Raw genomic sequence first — 16,829 nt, 5'->3', positions numbered from 1 at the left:
ATTCTCTATATCTGTATCATAGCAAATAAGTTCATCAATACCATTTTTCTATGCATTAATACATGATATTTGCCTCTTTCTGACTTAACTTTTATCACAGACTCTGTGTTCATCTGCATCACTACAAATGACACAATTTTGTTCTTTTTTATGACTGAGTAATATTCCTTATACATATGCACCACAACTTCATTACCCATTCATCTGTAGATGGACATTGAAGTTGCTTCCATGTCCTGGCTATTGTAAATCGTGCTGCAATGAACACTGAAGTTGTACTCCTTTTGAATTATGGTTTTCTCAGAGTATGTGCCCAGGAGTGGGATTTCTGGGTGGAAGGGTAGTTTTAATTATAGTTTTTTTTTTTTTTTTTTTTTGGAACTCCATACTGCTCTCCATAGTGGGTATGTCAATATATTCCCACCAAAGTGCCAGGTGTTCCCTCACCTCCACACCCTCTCCAGTATTTACAGTTTGTAGAATTTTGTTGGTGGTAATTCCAACTTGTGTGAGGTGATACCTCACTGTAGTTTTGACTTGCATTATCCTAATAATTAGAGATGTTGAGCATTTTTTCATGCGTTTCTTTGGAGAAATGTCTTATTTATTTATTTATTGGTTGCGTTGGGTATCCATTGTGGTGTATGGGCTTCTCATTGCAGTGGCTTCTCTTTATGCAGAGCATGGGCTCTAAGAAAACGAGCTTCAGTAGTTGCACCTCATAGGTTCAGTTGTTGTGGCTTGTGGGCCCTAGAGTGCAGGCTCAGTAGTTGTGGTACACTGGCTTTACTTGCTTCTCAGCTTGTGGAATCTTCCTGGACCAGCAATTGAGCCCATGTCCCCTGCATTAGCAGGCCAATTCCTATTCACTGTGCCATGAGGGAGGTCTGAGAAATGTCTATTTAGATATTCCACCTATGTTTCATTTGCAATTATTTTATCCCATTCTGATGTTTGTCTTTCTGTCAGGTTTAGGGTTGCCTTTGCTGTGCAAAAGCTTTTAGATTTAATTAGGCCTCTCCCCTTTTTTTTTCATTTTCCTTACTCCAAGAGGTGGGTTAAAGAGGACCTTGCTGCAATCTATGTCCAACAGTGTTCTGCCTATGTTTTCCTCTAATAGTTTTATAGTGTCTGTCCTTACATATAGGTCTTTAATCCATTTTGGGTTTATTTTTGTGAATGATATTAGGAAGTGTTCTAATTTCATTATTTTACATGTAGCTGTACAGTTTCCCCAGCGCCATTACTGAAGAGGCTGTCTTTTCTCCATTGTATGTTCTTGCCTTCTTTGTGATGATAATGATAGCTTATGGAGAACAGTGCCAATGTTCATGGTCTCTGAAGGAGAAAATTTCACTCTGGGACCCAAAAGACACCATCTCAGTCACTCAGGACTTTGTGTAGCAAAGTTTTACTAGTGTGAAAAGGATAGAGAAAGCCTTCAGCAAAAGGCACTGGGAGGGGGTAAGAGAGTACCTGCCTCACTAGTTTAAGCAGGGTATTATATCCTTTTCAACTGACTGTTGAGAATAGATAAGAACAGTTCAAGGCTGTACAAGTTTCATTAGACCCTTTCCCAAGGCATATGTCCTGAGATAACTTCAGTAAAAGACTAGCCAGCCAGAAGGAACATGTTCCAGGCAATGTGTTTCTGGGCCAGGTGTATTATTACTGAGAAACAGGCTCTCAGGCAAGATTTGTTACAATTATAATTGTTCACATAGAATTTAAGAAAAGCATTTCCATAGTAAGACACTGTGTGCTGTGTGATCATTAGCTACTAAAGAAAAGACCAGTTCTTGGGTAAGATGCATTGTTGCACAAGACTTGAGGAACGCATGAGGGAGAATGTTCACCTCCTCCTTAATGGGCCCTGGACTGCCTAAGCTTTAACCCGCTCAGTTAAAGGTAAGCTGACCATAGATGTGTGAGTTTATTTCTGGACTTTCTATCCTGTTCAACTGAGCTGTGTTTCTCTTTTTGTGCCAGTGTCATACTATCTTGATTACTGTAGTTTTATATTATAAGCTGAAGTCAGGGGGCCTAATTACTCCAGCTCTATTTTTCTTTCTCAAGATTGCTTTGGCTATTTGGGGTGTTTAGTGTTTCATTACAAACTGTAAACTTTTTTGTTCCAGTTCTGTGAAAAATGTCATTGGTAATTTGATACAGCTTGCCTTGAATCTATAGATTGCTTTGAGTAGTATAGTCATTTTCACAATGATGATATATCTCTCCATCTGTTGTTAGTGTTGTCTTTGATTTCTTTCATCAGTCTTACAGTTTTCTGCTTACTTCTTTTCCCTCTTTTCATAGGTTTCTTCCTAGGTATACGATTCTTTTTGTTGTAAAGATAAAGGGAATTGTTTCGTTAACTTCTGATCTTTCATTGTTAGTGTATAGGAAAGTAAGAGATTGCTGTATATTAATTTTGTATCCTACAACTTTACTGAATTCATTCATGAATTCTAGTAGTTTTCTGGTAGCATCTTTAGGATTTTCTATGTATAGTATCATCATCTGCAAACAGTGACAGTTTTACTTATTCTTCTCCAAAATAGATCCATTTTATTTCTTTTTCTGCTCTGATTGCTGTGGCAAGAACAACCAAAATTATGTTGAATAATAGTGGTGAGAGTGGGCATCCTTGTCTTGTTCCTGATATTAGAGGAAATGCTTTCGGTTTTTCACCCATTGAGAATAATGTTTGTTTTGGGTTTCTCATATATGACCTTTATTAGACTGTGGTATGTTCCCCTCTCTGCCCACTTTCTGGAGTGGTTTTTTTTTTTTTTTAAGTCAGAAATGAGTGTTGATTTTTTTAAAAGCATTCCCTGCATCTATTGAGATGATCATATAGCTTTTATCCTTCAATTTGTTAATATGGTATATTGCAGTGATTAATTTGCATGTAGTAAAGAATCCTGCATCCCTGTGATGAACCCCACTTGATAATGGTGTATGTTATCTTAATATCTTATTGGATCCTACTTGCTAGTATTTTTTAAGAATTTTTGCATCTATGTTCATCAGTGATATTGGCCTGTTTTTTTTTTTTTTTTTCCTGAGTTCTTTTTCTGGTTTTGGTATTAGCATGATCAGAACCTTGTAGAATGAGCTTGGGAGTGTTCCTTTCATTTTTTTTTTTTTTTTGGATGAGTCTGAGAAGGACAGGTGACAGCTCTTCACTAAATGTTTAATAGAATTCACCTGTGAAGTCATCTGGTTCTCAGCTTTCTTTTTCTGGAAAATTTTAAATTCTAGTATCAACTTCATTACATCTGATTTGTCTGTTCATAATTTCTTTTCCTTCCTGGTTTAGTCCTGAAATGTACTTTTCTAAGAGTTTGTCCATTTATTCGAGGACTGGCATATAGGTGTTCATAATACCCTCTTATGATCCTTTGCATTTCTGTGTTGTCTGTTGTAACTTCTCCTTTTTCATTTCTAATTTTATTGATTTGAGTCTTCTCCCTGTTTTTGATGAGTCTGGCTAATTGTTTATCAGTTTTGTTTCTCTTCTCAAAGAACCAGCATTTAGTTTTATTGATCTTTGCTACTGTTTCTTATTTCTTTTTCATTTATTTATGCTCTGATCTTTATGATTTCTTTCCTTCTACTGGCTTTAGGTTTTGCTTGTTCTTGTTTTTCTAATTGCTTTAGGTTGTAAGGTTAGGTTGATTATTTGAGATTGGGGGATTTTTTTGAGGTAAAACTGTATTGCTATAAACTTCCCTCTTAAAACTGCTTTTGTTGCATTGCATGGGATTTGCATGGCTGAGTTTTCATTGTCATTTGTTTTTATGTAATTTTTATTTCCTCTTTGATTTCTTCAGTAATTTCTTGGTTATTTAGTATTGTATTGGTTATCCTCCATGTGTTTCTGTTTTTTACATTATTTAACCTGTAATTGATATCTAATTTCATAGCATTGTAGTTGGAAAAGAATGCTTGATATGATTTAAATTTTCATAAACTTATTGAGCTTTGATTTGTGACCCAAGGCGTGCTCTATCCTGGAGAATGTTCAGTGTGCACATAAGAAAAGTATTTGCTGCTTTTGGATGGAATATTCTATAAATATCAGTTAAGTCCATCTGGTATAATGTGCTTTAAGGCTTGAGTTTCTTTATTAATTTTCTTTCTGGATGATCAGTCCATTGGTGTAAGTGGGGTTTTAATGTCCCCCACTATTACTGTGTTACTATCAATTTCCCCTTTTATGACAGTTAACCTTTGCCTATGTATTGATGTGCACTTATGTTGGGTGCATTTATAATTGTTTTCTTGAATTGATCCCTTGATTATTAGGTAATGTTCTTTCTTGTCTCTTGTAATAGACTTTATTTTAAAGTCTATTTTGTCTGATATGAGAATATCTACACTGTCTTTTTTTAATTTCCATTTACATGGAATATCTCATTCCATCCCCTCATTTTCAGTCTGTTTGTGTCCCTAGATCTGAAGTGGGTCTCTTATGGACAGCATATATATAGGTCTTACTTTTGTATCCAAAAATAAGATACAAATTTGTATCATCTTATTTGTATCTTCTCCTTGTGTTTATTCTTATTCTGTTTATTCTGAATGAGACTCTGTACTTCCTGGACTGGATCTACTATTTGCTTTCCTATGTTAGGGAAGTCTTTGGCTATAATCTTTTCAAGTATTTTCTCAGACACTTCATCTTCTTCTTGTTCAGTTCAGTTCAGTTCAGTCACTCAGTTGTGTCCGACTCTTTGCGACCCCATGAATCGCAGCACACCAGGCCTCCCTGTCCATCACAAACTCCCGGAGTTTACACAAACTCATGTCCATCTAGTAGGTGATACCATCCAGCCATCTCATCCTCTGTCGTCCCCTTCTCCTGCCCCCAATCCCTCCCAGCATCAGGGTCTTTTCCTATGAGTCAACTCTTCGCATGATGTGGCCAAAGTACTGGAGTTTCAGCTTCAGCATCAGTCCTTCCAATAAACACCCAGGACTGATCTCCTTTAGGATGGACTGGTTGGATCTCCTTGCAGTCCAAGGGACTCTCAAGAGTCTTCTCCAACGCCACAGTTCAAAAGCATCAATTTTTCGGTGCTCAGCTTTCCTCAGAGTCCAACTCTCACGTCCATACATGACCACTGGAAAAACCATAGCCTTGACCAGATGGACCTTTGTTGGCAAACTAATGTCTCTGCTTTTTAATATGCTATCTAGGTTGGTCATAACCTTCCTTCCAAGGAGTAAGCGTCTTTTAATTTCATGTCTGCAATCACCATCTGTAGTGATTTTGGAGCCCCCCAAAAATAAAGTCTGACACTGTTTCCACTGTCTCCCCATGTATTTCCCATGAGGTGATGGGACCAGATGCCATGGTCTTAGTTTTCTGAATGTTGAGCTTTAAGCCAACTTTTTCACTCTCCTCTTTCACTTTCATCAAGAGGCTTTTTAGTTGCTCTTCACTCTCTGCCATAAGGGTGGTGTCATCTGCATTATCTGAGGTTATTGATATTTCTACTGGCAATCTTGATTCCAGTTTGTGCTTCTTCCAGCCCAGCGTTTCTCATGATGTACTCTGCATATAAATTAAATAAGCAGGGTGACAATATACAGCCTTGGCGTTCTCCTTTTCCTATTTAGAACCAGTCTGTTGTTCCATGTCCAGTCCTAACTGTTGCTTCCTGACCTGCATACAGGTTTCGCAAGAGGCAGGTCAGGTGGTCTGGTATTCCCATCTCTTTCAGAATTTTCCACAGTTTATTGTGTTAGACCCCTATAATTCAAGTGTTGGTGAATTTAATTTTGTCCCAGAGGTCTCTAAGTCTGTCCTCAATTTTTCTCACCTTTCTTTTTTTATTCTCCTCCTCAACAGTTATTTCCACCATTCCAACTTTCACTTTGCTTACCCATTCTTCTGCCTCAAGTATTTTGTTATTGATTCCTACTAGTATCTTTTTTATTTCAATTATTGTGTTGTTCAGCACTATATGTTCTTTAGTTTTTCTAGGTCCTTTTAAACAATTTCTTTATTTTTTCATTCTGTTTTTGAGATTTTGGATCATCTTTACTATCATTACCATGAATTCTTTTTCACATAGATTGCGTATTTACTCTTTGTTTATTTGGTCTTGTAGGGTTTTACCTTGCTCCTTTGTCTGTGAGATATTTCTCTGTCTTCTCACTTTGTCTAGCTTACTGTGTTTGAGGTTTCCTTTTCCCAGGCTGCAGGGTCATAATTCCTCTTGCTTGTTGTCCCTGCCCCCAGTGGGTGAGGTTGGTCAAGTGACTTGTGGAGGCTTCGTGGTGGTAGGCACTGGTGCCTGTGTTGTGGTGGGTGGAGCTGAGTCTTTTCCTTCTGATGGGCAGGGCCATGTCAGGAGGTGCATTTTGGGGTGTCTGTGATCTTTGTGCTATAGGCAGCCTATTTGCTTATGGGTGGGGTGTGTTCCTGTCTTTCTTATTGTTTGGCATGAGGTGTGCAGCACTGGGGCTACAGACAGTTGGGTAGAGCCAAGTCATGGATTCAGATGGAGGCCTCTGTGAAAACTTTTGCTGATTAAATTCTCTGAGGCTGGGAATTTCCTAGCAGCCCAGCATCCTCAACTTAATTCTCCCACCCCAGAGACTCGGGCCTGACTTCCACTTTGGTACCCAGACACCACAGGTCTCTCATCACAGCAATAAAGGGGATTAAAGAGGAAAAAGAAGAAAAGGCAAAAAAAAAAAAAAAAAAAACCCAAACGGTAAAATCAAAATCAAACAAGCAAAAACAAAACCACAGAAACACACACACACACACAAGAAACAAAAACAGAACCAAAGGAGAGAAACAAGAGAACAATCAACCAGACAAAAAAGCTGCAAATGAAATCATACCATTGAAAACAAAACTAGCAAAAGCAGAAAACAAAGTCAAAGCAAAGTAAAAATTGAAGAATAAAGTAAAGAAAACAAACCAGACAAAGATGATTTTTAAAAGGGAGAATAACAGAAAGCAAATAAAAATGGAAATGTAAAGAAATTAAAAACAAAGAAATACTTCACAGAATAACAGAAAGGTAAAGTAAAAGTAGAAATATTAAAAAAAAAAAATTTAAACCCCAAAAGACTGAATAAAAATAATAAACAAAAAGAAAGAAACAAAACAGAACCAAACAACAGAATGAATTAAAGCTTAATAAAAGCAACAGTAATAATAATGTTTTCCTAGTGTCTCAGTTATCAGTTTCTTTGCCCCCACCTTAAGCCACAGCCCATCACCTTTGCCTCCACAGGAGGCCCTCCAGTGCCTCTAGGCTGGTCTCTGGACTTGCTGTGGGACCTGTAGGGACAGCTCAGACTCTGGCCTGGTCCAACTCCTATGTGTGCTTGCCCCCAAGGTCCACAGTTGCCATAACTAGACTATTTCATTTTGGGGATCACTCATTGTCCATTCAGATATTCCATAGATGCAGGGTCTACTGATTGACTACAGAGATTTAATATGCAGCTTGTGCAGCTGATGGAAAGACTTTCTATCCTCTTCCTCAGTCACCTCACCACTAGGGCTAAGGTGTGATTTTATCCTCACCTTTGTATTTGTGTCATCCATGAGACTCTTCTCCTGAGGCTGCCCTGGAGCAATTGGGTCTGCCCTGGTGAGGACAGGGTACAGAGGTGGCATGGCTGCTTAAATTGCAAGAGCCTCTGTGTGCTAGGTGTGCAGGAAAGCCAGTGGCCACAGGTGCAAGAGATATGGCCCTACCGGGAGCATTTTCTAGCACCATATGGCAGGTGCATGAGGGCCAGCCCTGGCCAGCCTTTTTCTGTTGCTCAGCAGCAGGTGCTGGTATAAGGAAAGAAGGCTACAAATGCAGGTGGCTCACCCCCTGCATGTTACTCAGCAGTAGCACCCTGCTTCCCTGGCAGTCTGGTTTTCCTCCATAGGTATTCCCCAGTGTGAATTTCCTCCCTCATGTCCCTTCAGGTTGCCACAACCAAAAGCAGTCTTTACCCTGGCTTTGGTCTCTAATCCCCACAATCCAGCTCCCAACCACTGTGTGCTCTGGTAGACACACACCCCAGTCCATGGCACATAGGGCCACAACATGGTCTATCTGTATAGTTCTCACTCTGTTTCCTCTGCCACAGATCAGCCACTTCACCATCCTCCAACAACTTCAAAAGTTTCCTTTCTGTCCTGATCAACTGATTTCCACATTGGTGAGGGGGCTTCCCCTGATGTGGGAATCTCCCCTCTCCTTCAGCATGCCCCCCTACGGGGTTCAGGTTTTGTTATACTTCTTCTCCTCTTCTTTCTTTCTTCCTACCCAGTTATACAAGAACCATTATAGTTCCTACTGGTGACCAAAGTCTTCTGCTAGTGTTCAGCTGGTGTTCTGAGAGAGCTGTTACACCCATAGATGTATTCCTGATGCATCCGTGGAGAGAGATGCACTCCATGTCCTTCTACTTCTCTGCCACCTTGATTTTCCACAAGAATGTAGTTTTATTCTTAACTAGCATGATTTCTTCTTCCAGAATAAGAAAAAGGAAACTATAGAGGAAAATCATGACGGATTTTTTAAAATTATACAAAGCTTATGGAAAAAGGAAACTTGGTTGTGGAATTTTATGTGTGGTGCTGTTTTAATATTTGAATGCATTGATTTATATGCTTTTAAATGAGCCTTAATATCAAAAGTGTACTGATACAAAAGTAGAATGACTCTTTTATTGGATTATTTGTCTTTTCTTAATAGATTGTAAAAGATTTTTCTTTACCTTTCAAACAAACTGCTTAGGAAATAGTCTTAGTTTGAACAGAATAATTTCCTCCACCTTATGCTAACATTTATCATGTTCTAGATTTCTTAACAGAATGGAGCTTTTGTTTCATAGTGATATGTGAACCAATTTAATCAGATGTTCAAATCGTTTGACTTTTTTGATAACCTCTCCAAAGGAAAAGCTAAAAGAAATTTTCTTCTTCTCAAATTGACTTTAAGATTTCCCAGAAGTCCCCTGAAAAATCTTGGAGGGCTTGTTCTTTCATCTTGTAAGGAGAAAAAAGTAAATTAAGACGTAATTGGGTTTATTTGATATATTTAATTGCATGAAAAGCATTTTCAAATAAGTAGAGAACTTAAACTACCCTAGATTATGCTCATATAGTAAACGTTATTACTAAATATATTTCAGAAATTGTATGAAGTCCATAGAAATATGTCATACACCTTTTAATACATGATTATCCTTTATATATTTTTTTCAGTAATGATACCAGTTTTTATCTTAATATGTCAAATAGAACTAAATATTCTTGTCTAATGAATTCTCATTAGATATTTAACCATAGCATGAGTGCATGGTAATACACTTCAGTCATGTCGGACTGTGTGCGACTCTATTGACTGTAGCCGGCCAGGCTTCTCTGTTTAACCATAGACATGTATTAAAATGCTTTGTTGTCATCCAAATATAACTTTTATTTTACTCTGACGATTTTCTGAAAATGCTTGCAAATAAAATGATACATTTATCTTTTCTCCTTACCTGATCTTTCCAGAATTCAGAAACTCATTGAGTGTACTTATTTTCATGGCAATATATTTATTTGTATAAGTTCAAGAAAAAACAGTTCTCCTTGTAACAGTACATAATTGGAAACATTGTTTATATTACAAAACTTTCACTAAAATGTGATATTTGAGAATGGTGAATAGAATTAGATATGACTAGACAGTTTTAAGGAATCAAGATTGATATTATGGAACCAATGACTCTTGAATTAGCATTCACAGTCTTATAGGTGAGTAAGGAATGTCGCTTCTGGAAAGATATAGGAAACACAAGGTATGTGGGAAACTTCAAGAAGAGAAGAACTCACTCAAATCTATAGGTACTGAAGATGAGAGAATTCACTCAAATCTACAGGTAATGAAGATGAAATCTGGTGTTATATTCTTGGCTTGGCTTCCTACCATCAAGAGGCTTTTTAAAAGGCTAATTTGAGATTCTTTATAAATGCTCCAGTAAAGCAAACTCAAAAGGGCTTATGTTATCAATTACCATTCTTGCTGCACTTATGCAAATTCAGTTCAGTTCGGTCGCTCAGTCATGTCCAACTCTGCAACACCATGGACTGCAGCATGCCAGGCCTCCCTGTCCATCACCAACTCCCAGAACCTGACCAAACTCATGTCCATTGAATCGGTGATGCCATCCAATCATCTCATCCTCTGTCGTCCCCTTCCCCTCCTGCCTTCAATCTTTCCCAGCATCAGGGTCTTTTCCAATGAGTCAGTTATATGCATCAGGTGGCCAAAGTATTGGAGTTTCAGCCTCAGCATCAGTTCTTCCAGTGAACATTCAGGACTGATTTCCTTTAGGATGGACTGGTCAGATCTTGTTGCTGTCCAAGGAACTCTCAAGAGTCTTCTCCAACACCACAGTTCAAAAGCATCAATTCTTTGGCACTCAGCTTTCTTTATAGTCCACCTCTCACATCCATACATTACAACTGAAAAAAAAAACGATAGCTTTGACCAGATGGACCCCTGTTGACAAAGTAACATCTCTGCTTTGTAATATGCTGTCTAGGTTGGTCATAGCTTTTCTTCCAAGGAGTAAGCGTCTTTTAATTTCATGGCTTCGGTCACCATCTGCAGTGATTTTGGAGCCCAAAAATATAAAGTCTCTTGCTGTTTCCATTGCTTCCAAATATATTTGCCATAAAGTGGTGGGACTGGATGCCATGATCTTAGTTTTCTGAATGTTGAGTTTTAAGCCAACTTTTTCACTCTCCTCTTTCAATTTCAAGAAGAGGCTCTTTAGTTCTTCTTTGCTTTCTGCCTTATGCAAATAATCAGGCTAAATTTAATGAGACAACTTATTCTATAAACAAAGTCAAAAGTGAGGTCACTGTATAGAGAAATTTTGTTTCAGTTGTAAAACTATATCACGCCCTTATGGGTTCTCAATTCTTCTGGTTTATTCCTACATTGGCCTACAACTCACTAAACTAACATTTCCATATTTTCTCCATCTTTTTGACTTAGCACCACTGATAACTGAAACGTGCCCATTTAGACACTTATGAGAACCACCTAAAGAAGCTCATTTGAACTGAAGTTAGAGAGTTCCAAGCTCTGCTTCTACAAAAAATTATGACAACAACACTGATATCTCTGCCATTACCAAAGAAATTCAAACTGCAAATCAAGAAATTTACCAGAATGTCACTGCCATTCTTAACTCTATCATCAAAACATGCTTTCATCTCAAGTCTAGAAATATTCTGTATAGTCTACCTTCTGGACTGAGCAACTAGGTTTTCAACTCTTAAACTTTGGTTTTGTTTTCATAGACTATCCCTTCACTAAATACCTAACTGAACCATCCAGCAAACACCTCTACTACCAAGTTGCAGTAAATTATTCAGTTCAGTTCAGTCGCTCAGTCATGTCTGACTCTTCGCATCCCCATGAACCGCAGCACGCCAGGCCTCCCTGTCCATCACCAACTCCCGGAGTCCACCCAAACCCATGTCCGCTGAGTTGGTGATGCCATCCAACCATCTCATCCTCTGTCGTCCCCTTCTCCTCCTGCCCTCAATCTTTCCCAGCATCAGGGTCTTTTCAAATGAGTCAGTTCTCTGCATCAGGTGGCTTCAGCTTCAACATCAGTCCTTCCAATAAACACCCAGGACTGATCTCCTTTAGGATGGACTGGTTGGATCTCCTTGCAGTCCAAGGGATTCTCAAGAGTCTTCTCCAACACCACAGTTCAAAAGCATCGATTCTTTGGCACTCAGCTTTCTTTATAGTCCAACTCTCACATCCATACATGACCACTGGAAAAACCATAGCCTTGACTAGACGGACCTTTGTTGACAAAGTAATGTCTCTGCTTTTTAATATGCTGTCTAGGTTGGTCATAACTTTCCTTCCAAGGAATATGTGTCTTTTAATTTCATGGCTGCAATCACCATCTGCAGTGATTTTGGAGCCCAGAAAAATAATTCAGCCACTGTTTCCACTGTTTCCCCATCTATTTGCCATGAAGTGATGGGACCGGATGTCATGATCTTAGTATTCTAATGCTGAGCTTTAAGCCAACTTTTTCACTCTCCTCTTTCACTTTCATCAAGAGGCTCTTTAGTTCTTCTTCACTTTCTGCCATGAGGGTGGTGTCATCTGCATATCTGAGGTCAGGTAACCCTTAATGAAGAAAAGACAACTTATAAGAAATGGAGTTATATTGTTCAGAGCAAAGAAGGATGTATTTTCTTTCTTTGAACAAGAACAGGGACTGACAAAAATCCTTCACCAAACTCTACGCCGATTCTCCAGACTTTCTTCCCTATTAGGCCCTGACTTTTGGACTTCTGTGTTTGTCTCTGCATTGTCAATGTTAGAAAGATTGCAGTAAGCAAGATTAGCAAGATTAATTAGAATTCCCCCATTCTTGATATCTGATCCCCATTCATATCTAATTGGGTCCCTCATCCTCCACTGTCCCTCAGGTGATAGCATCCTCACCTGTCTTCACTAAGAATTCTGTTAGGTCAGTTTAACCAGACTATCCCCTTACACCTGATGTTTTCTCTTAGTAATTTTCCATCCGTAGACTCCCTAACTCACTTCTCAGTTATACCTTCTCAATTTTCCTTGCTTTATTTTCTCCCCCACCGCAAGAACCCATTGGCAGTGGCCCTGATACTTATCTCGACGGCTCTGCCTTACTGTCCTTAATAAGTGCCTTGAATGATTTTTTTTTTCTCCCTGTAACACAGGTCATCCACTTTCAGCACCCAGTCACATTGCCAAGTAAATCTAAATGGAAGCTCTAGGTAGGTAGGCCTAGACCTCTTCTGTATTTCTTTCTTACTATGAAATTGTTTTTCCAAAGTGTAATTTCATATTGTACATTTTAAAAACTTCACATTATCTTGATTCCTCAGCATTGGGCTGTGAACACTTCTAGATGTTCGGGTGCACCAAAACTGTTTCTAGCTACAAGTTCCCCTTTTTGCCCTCCCCTGTCTATGATCTCAGGACATATAAATACACCAGTGAAATTTTCTCATGCCTTTTGCTTTCATACTCCACCTCGACCCTTAAAGGCACTTGCCCAGCAGTATTTACTCTCTCTCTCAGCTCCCTATCTGCTAAGTCGAGTTCTTTACTTTGGCACTCCTCTCAAATCCTGTGTGATGTGCCATACATCTCTTTTGTAGAACCTGTATGTAATAAATCATTTATTTTTATACTCTTATGAGTATAGTTTTCACTACCATGTTGGAATAATCCTTAAAGATCCTACAAGGGTGACTTACCCATTTACAATCTAAATTCATCTCCAGTGGAAGACCTGATTTTATCTCTAGATTTACGATAATCTAACCTTTATGCTCTAGACATTTCATATTTGTTTAATTCTTAAAACAAATCTTAGGTAGGCATTAGCATAGTTCTTAAAGTTTAGTTCTTCAGTTTTTCTTACATTGTGATGTGCTATTAAAATTTTTAAAAGAAAACAGGCAGCCCAATAAAATTATGCAATATAAAATCATTTACAAAGGATATTCTTAGAGATACAGAAGACTTAACAATATCTCAGTGTTCTATAATAGGCCTGAAAAGCTTTTAAAATGAGCAAATAGTAAATATTTTAAGCTGTGTAGGCTATATGGCCTTAGTCACAACTGCTCAGTTGTCTTTGTAGCAAAAGTAACTATAGATACATGTAACTGATGGTATGTGGCTGTGTTCCAATAAAACTTTATTTATGAAAATAGATGGTAGACAGGATTAGATTTATTGGTTTTATTTTCCAGCTTCCTGTCTATAAATGTTTCCTAAAGAATAAGACTATATACGGTGTGTGTTTGAAAAGGCTGGAGTGGTGGTGAAAAAAATTAAGAGGAGCATAAAAGAGATAGCATTATGAAATATATTTTTTCAAAAGTCAGATTTGATATTTGCTCATGTTTTTAAAGGCTACTTTTTGAGAAAAAAGTTTAATATTTTCCTCAATTACTATAATAAAACTGAAGAAAGGAGACGGGCCCCTATCGGAATGCACAAAATTGCCCTTTAGTCATTGCAACGCGACAGCTCCTGTTAACCAACTTTGAGATTCTCGCGAGTTCCACCTCCTTAATACCAAGTGCCTGTGTCTGGCAGAACCGATGGGAGAGCAAGAGACAATCCTTCCCAGCTGCTGGTATAATCAAGGGTTTTGGCAGGACCTTTGAGCATGCACTGAGATAGTGAGGAGACAGACTATGGCACAGACTATGGTACTGAAATGGATTAATAAGGAACTTAGTGATTTGGCCCGTGACCCTGTAGCACATGCAGGTCCATTTGGAGATGATACATTTCACTTGCAAGCCATGATTATAGGACCTAATAACAGCCATTTCAAGGCGGTGTATTTTTGACAATTCATTTTCCTTCAGACTACCCTTTCAAACCACCTAAGGTTGCATTTACAACAAGAATTTATCATCCAAATATTAAAGTAATGGCAGCATTTGTCTTGATATTCTAAAATCACAATGGTCTCCTGCTTTAACTATTTCTAAAGTTCTTTTATCCATTTGTTCACTGCTATGTGATTCAAACCCAGATGACCCCCTAGTGCCAGAAATTGCACAGATCTATAAAACAGAGATAAGTACAACAGAATATCTCAGGAATGGAGTCAGCAGTATGCCATGTGATGCTACCTTAAAGTCAGAATAACCTGCATTATAGCTGTAATAAACTTATAAATTATTGTTCCTTTTTTTTTCCTATCTGACTGCTCCCCTTTTAGACCTCATCTTTTTAAATTTTATTTTTTGTCTACCTCCCTCCATTCATTCACATGTTCATCTGAGAAGACTTAAGTTCTTCCAGCTTTGGACAATAACTGCTCTTAGAAGCTAAAGTAGTTACAAGAGAACAGTTGTCCAAGATTCCGAATTGTCTTTATATTTTTGGTGTTAATTCTTTCTTTAAAAAAATATTTATTTTAGTAGGAGGCTAATTACTTTACAATATTGTAGTGGTTTTTGCCATACATTGACATGAATCAGCCATAGGTTTACATGTGTTCCTCATCCTGAACCCCCCTCCCACCTCCCTCCCCACCCCATCCCTCTGGGTCATCCCAGTGCACCAGCCCTGAGCACCCTGTCTCATACATCGAACCTGGACTGGCAGTCTGTTTCACATATGATAATATACATGTTTCAATGTTATTACCACAAATCATCACACCCTCGCCTTCTCCCACAGAGTCCAAAAGACTGTTCTATTCATCTGTGTCTCTTTTGCTGTCTCGCATGTAGCATTATTGTTACCATCTTTCTAAATTCCATATATATGTGTTAATATACTGTATTGGTGTTTTTCTTTCTGGCTTACTTCACTCTGTATAATAGGCTCCAGTTTCATCCACCTCATTAGAACTGATTCAAACGTATTCTTTTTAATGGCTGAGTAATATTCCATTGTGTATATGTATCACAGCTTTCTTATCCATTCATCTGCTGATGGACATCTAGGTTGCTTCCATGTCCTGGCTATTATAAACAGTGCTGTGATGAACACTGGGGTACACATGTCTTTTTCGATTCTGGTTTCCTCGGTGTATATGCCCAGCAGTGGGATTGCTGGGTCATATGGCAGTTCTATTTCCAGTTTTTTAAGGAATCTCCACACTGTTCTCCATCGTGGCTGTACTAGTTTGCATTCTCACCAACGGTGTAAGAGGGTTCCCTTTTCTCCACACCCTCTCCAGCATTTATTGTTTGTAGATTTTTGGATAGCAGCCATTCTGACCAGCGTGAGATGGTACCTCATTGTGGTTTCTATTTGCATTTCTCTGATAATGAGTCATGTTGAGCATCTTTTCATGTGCTTGTTAGCCATCTGCATGTCTTCTTTGGAGAAATGTCTTTTTAGTTCTTTGGCCCATTTTTTGACTGGGTCATTTATTTTTCTGGAATTGAGCTGCAGGAATTGCTTGTATATTTTTGAGATTAATTCCTTGTCAGTTGCTTCATTTGCTATTATTTTCTCCCATTCTGAAGGCTGTCTTTTCACTTTGCTTATAGTTTCCTTCGTTTTGCAAAGGCTTTTAAGTTTAATTAGGTCCCATTTGTTTATTTTTGCTTTTATTTCCATTACTCTGGGAGGTGGGTCATAGAGGATGCTGCTGTGATTTACGTCAGAGAGTATTTTGCCTATGTTTTCCTCTAGGATTTTTTTTTCTTAATGGAGCATGTGTATTATGTGGCCTGTGTCTTGCTTGTGGGACTAAAACCATTCCTAATTGTTCTAACATGCTGAAGAATCATCTGAGAGGGAGGGAGAAAGATGCTGAGTTATCACATCATAGGAAGCAGCATTATTCTAGCAGCATCCATTTAAGCCTTCCACTGTTAAAGGTTTGAGGTTACATGATATACTTTATGCTCATAACTGATGTGGCTGGAGAATTGGTATTGAATTTATAGCATCAGCAGAACAGAAAATGTGATGTATTTTATGCATGTCAATAAAAGAATGACCTGTTCTTGTTCTACAGAGAATAGAAATTGGAAGTCAAACACCCTTTCTATTCCAAAATAGCATCTCAAACATTTTGTAATTTTCACTTAAATTGTTATGAGGCTTGGAGCTCTTATTTAATCTATCTTCCAATACACTGTTTAATATAGCACTGAATAAATGATGCGAGTTGTCAATGGATGAGTGATCAACTAACAGCTCTGCTAGTAATTGATTTATTTTTCTTCAATAAAGTTGCATAAACCAAAAAAAAAAAAAAAAACTGAAGGAATATAAGTTTGGATTTTCACATGC

General features: G+C 38.2%; 1 pseudogene; it reads left to right on the top strand.

Annotated features, from left to right (window-relative positions):
- Positions 1-14,269: 14,269 nt before the first annotated feature.
- Positions 14,270-14,825, top strand: LOC122434606 (annotated as a pseudogene).
- Positions 14,826-16,829: the final 2,004 nt, after the last annotated feature.

Source organism: Cervus canadensis, chromosome X (genome assembly GCF_019320065.1).
Source record: "Cervus canadensis isolate Bull #8, Minnesota chromosome X, ASM1932006v1, whole genome shotgun sequence".
Taxonomy (NCBI): domain Eukaryota; kingdom Metazoa; phylum Chordata; class Mammalia; order Artiodactyla; family Cervidae; genus Cervus; species Cervus canadensis.
The sequence above is the reverse complement of the archived record's forward strand: the minus strand, read 5'-3'. Positions and strand labels throughout refer to the sequence as shown.